Raw genomic sequence first — 7,446 nt, 5'->3', positions numbered from 1 at the left:
AGGAAGTACCAGAGGCGTATCCACCATGCTTGTATCACATTACACACGTCTCGCTACTTAAATCACTTACCCAAACAAACCACCAATGTAAATTGCCCATGTCTAAACCATTTGTCAAATGTCATTGTGAAAAACATGTTAAAGTGTTTATGTCAAAATGTAGCCCATGAAATGTGTATATCAATATCAAAATGTCAATGTCAAATGTCAATCAAGTAATGTGTAAACATAATGTCATGTATGGCAAGTGAAATATGTATCAACTAAACAATAGGTTATATTGCACAACAATATACTAAGTATGCACACAATGGGCATACATAGCATGTGATGTAAAATGTACTAAGTATGATGAACATACAAAGCATAAAATGTCATGTAAAACGATGTACTAAGTATGCACACAATGGGCATACATAGCATGTGATGTAAAATGTACTAAGTATGATGAACATACATAGCATAAAATGTTATGTAAAACGATGTACTAAGTATGCACACAATGGGTATACATAGCATGTGATGTAAAATGTACTAAGTATGATGAACATACATAGCATGAAATGTCATGTAAAACGATGTACAAAGTATGAACACAATGGGCATACATAGCAAAAACGTAATGAAATCATGTACTAATAGTGTACTAGTGAATATAGCAAGTATATGATACAAAAGCATGAAATCATGAAAGTAACAAGTAGGCACATGTGTTTCACCCCAAAATGTTTGAAAAACAGTAAAAGAGGGGACTATGTACTCACTTGAGGGTGCTTAGAAGTCTTGAACAACAACCAAGCAAAGCTAGAGGGATCACGGAAATCAAACGACACCTAATATAGGTAACTACATTAATAAACGGACCTAACGGAGGATCGGGTAGTATGAGCGTTCGTAAACCAAATAAGTGTGGGAACTTATGTAATATGGTTTAACAAAGCCTACATACTAAAATGAAACCTATCCTAAGTGCTTACGACCCATTACGACCCGTTTAGGTAGCTTACGCTACTTTAACGCGTCGTTCGCGTAAAACGCGTTCGGAACGCCTAACTAGTCCTATGACAAGTAATATATGCCTTAACATGTCTAATAGTGTTGCTAAATCAGTTTAGATGTCAAAATTTAAGTTACATATGCTTAAAATGAATTTATGCGTAAAAAGGGCATTTTGGTAATTTTCCTAAGGCATAAGAATTACTTATCATACAACTACTTAAACGATGTGACCATAAGGTATAACCTCAAAAGATTATTCCCTATACAACTATGGTTACCTAATGTGTTTGGTCGGATCCTAATGATCGACCAAATGGGTCGGGTTCGAAAGTATAAGCTATTGATTAGATCGCTTACCTTTACGACCCTATACAAGCACAAATCTAAAAGCGACGAGCTAAACATGCTAGAATATGTTTAGTAAAGTTAGAAAACAGGTTTGGTATTAAAACAAACGGTTTTAATACCCTAGAGTAGTTTGGTTACAAAATACGCGAGGAAACGCATTTTGGCCGAAACTACGACTCGTCACTGAGCCTAGATAACGTGGAAATCAGTAGGTATAGTCATTAGGGACTATAACCATCGTGATTACACTCACGTTATGAAGTTCAAATGAATTTCGCGTTGACCATAAACTGGTCAAAGCAGAAAGTCAAACGCAGTTTGACTTTAACGATAAAAACGAATGAAAAGAACGAAAGAATACTTACAAAAGGTCCCCGCAAGCTCTTGATCCGATTTACTCTCAGGTATGAAGCATAAACTTCAACTTAGAGAGCCAAAATTAGATTCAAGTGTGCTTTGGGAAGAAAGTGAGGGTGGGTATTTATAGATTTCCTTGAACCGTTAAGATCGTTCGTCGAAAAACGTGATTTAATCTCAACCGTACACATGTGCCCATGGTTTTGTAATACCATGGGCACCCCTAGAATGGCCCATAGTATTTTATAACCTATTAAATACCAGCCCATGGTTTTGCAAAACCATGGGTTAAAACTATCAACCCTTCAAAATTGGACTAGGTTCATTTAATCTAGTCAGAAATTTCAAAAATGGCCCCTGCACTTGTAAAACTTATTTTTTTTGCACTTTTAAGCCCCGTTAACCCCATTTCAAGGCTCTAAAATAAATTTAAAGTATAGGGAACTTAAAATATGCTCAAAAACATCTCGGATGTCGGTTCGTTTGGTCGTACGGTTGTGTTGTTCGGTTAATTTTGACGGAAATCGTAATGAACACAAAAACGATCCAAATCACGCGACGAATGAAATTTTATCATGCCAATCACTAAAATAAAATATTTTAATGATTAGATAAATTTTTGGAAGTTCGGAAGTATTCAGAACGTAAAATATGCGCGAAAATGCAAACTTATGCACTTTTTGACGCTTTTAGTCCCGGAATGAGCATAAAGTTTATTTTTGCGCACCAAACACCTCAAAGACTATTTCTAAGCTATGTAAAGGATATTTAAGGCATATTTAACTTATGATCAAGTTCCGGAAGGTCTGTTACAGTACAAATTGACATACTTTCGTAGTTTGTCGAATTTAGTCCCTGTAAGCGGATAAACTTGATTTCGGCATACCAAACCATCCAAAACTTATTTCTAAGTTATGTAAGGGTTATTTAAGATATGTTAAGCCTATTTCACTGTTCTGTAGTGTTTGTTGCATTAAACTGGTTAAATTTACGCATCAGGTCGCGTATAACCTTCCAGAAAGCGATTTAAAGCCCGAAATCGAACAAGAATTAATATGTGCAAATGATACACATATTTATACAAATCCCAAGTATGAAATACAATATTTCATTTATTTGGTATTTGTTTGATGGTTGAAGTGACATAGGTGTCACATAAACGTATCATTCACATCTTTCATTCCTTCTATGTTTTGAATTTCGTCTCTCGTATTCAAACCTATCATTCATTTCTTTCATTCCTTCTATGGTTTGAATCCGTCTTGCGGGTTCTAACATATCATTCATACTTCAACTTCTTTCATGTTTCGAATTCGTCTCGCGGATTCTAACATAGCATTCATACTTTAACTTCTTTCATGTTACGAATCCGTCTCGCGGATTCTAACATAGCATTCGTACTTTAACTTCTTTCATGTTTCGAATCCGTCTCGCGGATTCTAACATAGCATTCATACTTTAACTTCTTTCATGTTTCGAATCCGTCTCGCGGATTCTAACATAGCATTCATACCTTAACTTCTTTCATGTTTCGAATCCGTCTCGCGGATTCTAACATAGCATTCATACTTTAACTTCTTTCATGTTTCGAATCCGTCTCGCGGATTCTAACATAGCGTTCATACTTTAACTTCTTTCATGTTTCGAATCCGTCTCGCGGATTCTAACATAGCATTCATACTTTCATTCCTGAAAGTCTTACATTTCTCTTCACCCTCACGTCAACCTACTTCTTAATTCTAATGGACATACATGTATCAATTATCATGGTCTCACGAACGTCATATGTTTCTTGTGTACTGGCCAGGTACACAATCCACATACTAGTTTCGTGTCTTCATATAATCGACACCTTACGTCCGAAGAATTAAGTTTCGGCACGTGTATCATTTTCAAAACTTCATTGACATGCCACTATTATATTTCATTTAAAATTTTCTTTCACTTACTTAATTATACCATTTCATACGCCCACACGTTAAGTTTTACGTACCTGGGGTCGAGTCATCTTATTACTTGTCTTGATGCCGGTCCTAGACCGCATTCACGGATCATCCCTTCCAAACAATTGCGCTTACCCTTCATATAACATACCATTAGTTTCCTTCAAATACATAATCTACTACATACTTACATTCGCTTTTAACTTTAGGCCTTGATCGAGTCTTGGATTGTACGGTCACTATTCACAGAGCACACGGGTTTAAGTTCAAGTACTTACCTCCTCGTACTTGATTTCCCTCAAACCATGGCTCCGATACCAACTTGTAACACCCATATTTCTTAATTCGAAAAGTAATTTTTACCATACGATTATTTAGAAAATATTCGGGCATGACCCGTTCGTAATAAGAACAATTCCCTGTAAGATCATCGTGTAAGAACTTAAAGATAACGTAGCGGAAAAATAGCTTTAAAAATTTCTTTATGATTTTATAACAATACACAGATTCATGAAGAAGCATACAAAATTCACTTCCATTTACAAATTAATGCGTTACAAAATTAAGACTACATAACCGTTCTTTCCGTACAATCCCTGCTATTTGACTCGATCTATGCCCGCTCATCTTCGTTAGTAGTGGAAGGAATCCGTGTGGTACCTGTGAACATCATATACAACTTAATCGTTAGTTATTGAAAAACTCATACAACCCTAATCTCACACAATTAACTTTCGTATAGCATTCGACTACTCTCTCGGAGTCTCTCATTCCGAGGTCAGCTTCAGCTTCATAAGAATCCGACATTCTCATTCCTGCATTATATTCTAACTCAAGTGTATTATTAGTAATGTTAATTCTCAATGCATCTAAATTGCGCGTTCGCACATACTTCCACACATACATACTTACAATCATACACGTCTACATTCCTACATACATTCAAATATACTTACAATCATGTATTCATACCTACTTGTTTCGAACATGTTCTTGTATACCAAATTACATGCAATACATATCCGACCTCATTACTTGCATCTATCGTATTCTTATATTAATTGCATTGAGCTTAGACTTGGGTTTACAACGCATAAACGTCAAGTGGAACACTCGAAATCATGTTTGGAAGGATCACCAAAGACCACGGATAACAAACCTAAACCTACGATACATAAATCAACTTAAATAACAAAATTTCAGCTTTTAGGATATGGGGAGGGTGTTGGCGACGGCCCTAGGGTCGTCGGCGACGACCCTTGCAATTACCCGTAGCCAAAAATCCCCGTAGACAGTCAAATAACCCGTCAGCCAAAAATTCACTTTCTGGAGCCCGTCGGCGACGCCCTCTAGAATTTGCAGTTTTCTGCAGTTCCGTTTCGTCGTCCGTACGCACTAAAACGCGCATAACTTTTGAACCGTTTACCCGTGTAACCTCCCGTTTCTTCCTACATGCTTGTAAATTCACAATCTATCATATAAACTTGAAATCCCATATCCGGATTAAGAAAATTCTTATCTTACGCACTATCGACTTATTACCTTTTTACAAGTTTTGACCCGTTCTTGCATTTATCAGAAATAATCTGATTATTTAACCTCGGCTCCTCATAAACCTTTTAATATCAATGTTATTTATCATAAAGGATTGAATTCTTGGATATCTTGCCTACTCTTAGCGCATTTTCGCTCAAAGGCTTATTTTGACCCGTTATGGGTATTTACGCATTAAGTGGTTTATGACATACAAAACCATACTCCACATTTTCACACTTGACCAAAACATTATACTAATCGAATAGCTCGTTTCTAAACTACTTTTAAGATCGTTTGCCCCATATACCCATCTAGGGCGTTTTAGTCAACTTTAATCCCATCATTTACGACGAAAGGCTTCAACACACATTTGACCTCAAACATCATGTTTAATTAATTAAAACATTATATTACTTAACAAACCAAGAAGTGATTACGGAAATCACTTACTTAATACTACTTACTTGACATTATCATCAACAACACATTACAACTTAACTTCTATCAATTATCATGTAAGTAAATCTATTTTTACTACTAAAGAGGGAGTCCGGGAGTTTACTTACCTCGTGCGTCCGAGTCCGTGCATAGCTTCCGGGTTTACCTTTGACCCGTTGCCCTTCCATGCTTGTGTCCATGTTGAGATGACTCCTATCTATACATGTCGTCACGTTCATCACAACATGATTAGCATATATGATCATACATACATTCATTCATCTTATTTTCATACCATACTACACTTGACTTTTGTTAATCAATTATCACATAAATAAGACACGTACTAATAATCACCTCGTTTCAATTCCACGTAAATTAATTACCATCATTCTGACACATAATTCGTTATTACATAGCTCATATTTTCTCTCCTCATACAATTGTGTCCTAAGGCTCACCCATGACACTCCTACACTATTGATTTTCAAAAGTCAAGTGTCCATCATACACACTTCCAAACTAACAAACTCATATTGTTATTCTAGATCATACTAATGATCTCATATGTATTTTATTTCCCATGTGATAAGTCACTCACTACCGCATTAACCTAAATTTCATTCATGTGTCAAAAACAACTTCCAAATCAATACTATCACCGCATCATACAAGCAACAAAACGAAACTTCTACATGAATCATGTTCAAAGCACACTTCTTATGTTATTTCATTGCCATGTACAATCATTATTTCTTTCTACACATGTTCATTCTTTATTTACATCAAATCTCATCCGATAGTTTCACTTATGCATTTCATCAAACACCCGGTGTGCGTACTATCTACCAAGCCTAGTGTACAAGTATCTCAAGCACATTCATACCATATCCTATCAAGGTCATCATATATAACATTTTCATAAAATTTTCTATCTAATTCAGGTTCATATATCATCAATCTACCATAATCATCTTCCCATACCAATTCTACAACTAATCTAACACACATTCCATCAACATATCCATGACATTATTTCATACATGTAGGTTTACATATGAACATCAAAATAAATCTGAAATTCTAGCATAATTCTAGTTTCATAAGGTGATTCTGACACTTATTCATCCTAAATTTCATATAAAATCACAGCTTTCACAAACCCACTTCATCCAACTTTACTTAAACCATGAAATTTGACTTACTTGATATTAGAAACGCTTACGGGATCAACATTCTTGGTTCATGCATCCAAATAGCCCTCAATTCCCCTTTCAATTTGATGAATTTAGGCTGATTAGGGTTTTGTTCTTCCCCTGCCCCTTCTCTCGATCGCACACCATTCACCAAACCCTGACTAATTTTTGGTCAAGTGTTTTATTTATAACATCTTTCATTTTAACCCCCTTATCTTTTAAAACATGGCATTTATTTCATTTTACATACTAACTTGGTTAACTTCATGTGCACATATGTTTTATACTTTTCATAGTTTATAAAACTTTACTAATGGTAGAATTCTATGTTTATCATTTCTTTTCGCCAAATATTGCGATTAAAACATTGTAATATATCTTACGAAATTTGGGGTGTTACATGTGGACACTGCTAAGTCCTTCTGGAAGCTTCAACTTGTATGCAACGGTTCCGATTTTCTCCAGAATCTGGAAAGGACTAATGTAACACGGGTTCAACTTTCCACATTTTCCAAATCGTACCACGCCTTTCCAAGGCGTGACTTTCCACAAAACCATGTTTCCAACCTCAAATTCCAAGGGTTTGTGTCGTTTGCCGGTGTAGCTCTTCTGCCTATCACGAGCTCACT

The 7,446-nt window shown here is 35.8% G+C and overlaps 1 long non-coding RNA gene across 1 annotated transcript; it reads right to left on the bottom strand.

Moving 5' to 3' along the window:
* Window positions 1-4,176: 4,176 nt before the first annotated feature.
* Window positions 4,177-6,953, bottom strand: LOC110903094. Its single transcript, XR_002571663.1, has 3 exons — window positions 6,827-6,953; window positions 5,746-5,838; window positions 4,177-4,307 (listed from the first exon to the last, which is right to left on the bottom strand). It is a non-coding gene; the product is annotated as an uncharacterized LOC110903094 (long non-coding RNA).
* Between the last annotated feature and the right edge of the window lie 493 nt (window positions 6,954-7,446).

The sequence above is a fragment of the Helianthus annuus genome, chromosome 13 (genome assembly GCF_002127325.2).
Source record: "Helianthus annuus cultivar XRQ/B chromosome 13, HanXRQr2.0-SUNRISE, whole genome shotgun sequence".
In the NCBI taxonomy this organism is placed as follows: domain Eukaryota; kingdom Viridiplantae; phylum Streptophyta; class Magnoliopsida; order Asterales; family Asteraceae; genus Helianthus; species Helianthus annuus.
The sequence above is the reverse complement of the archived record's forward strand: the minus strand, read 5'-3'. Positions and strand labels throughout refer to the sequence as shown.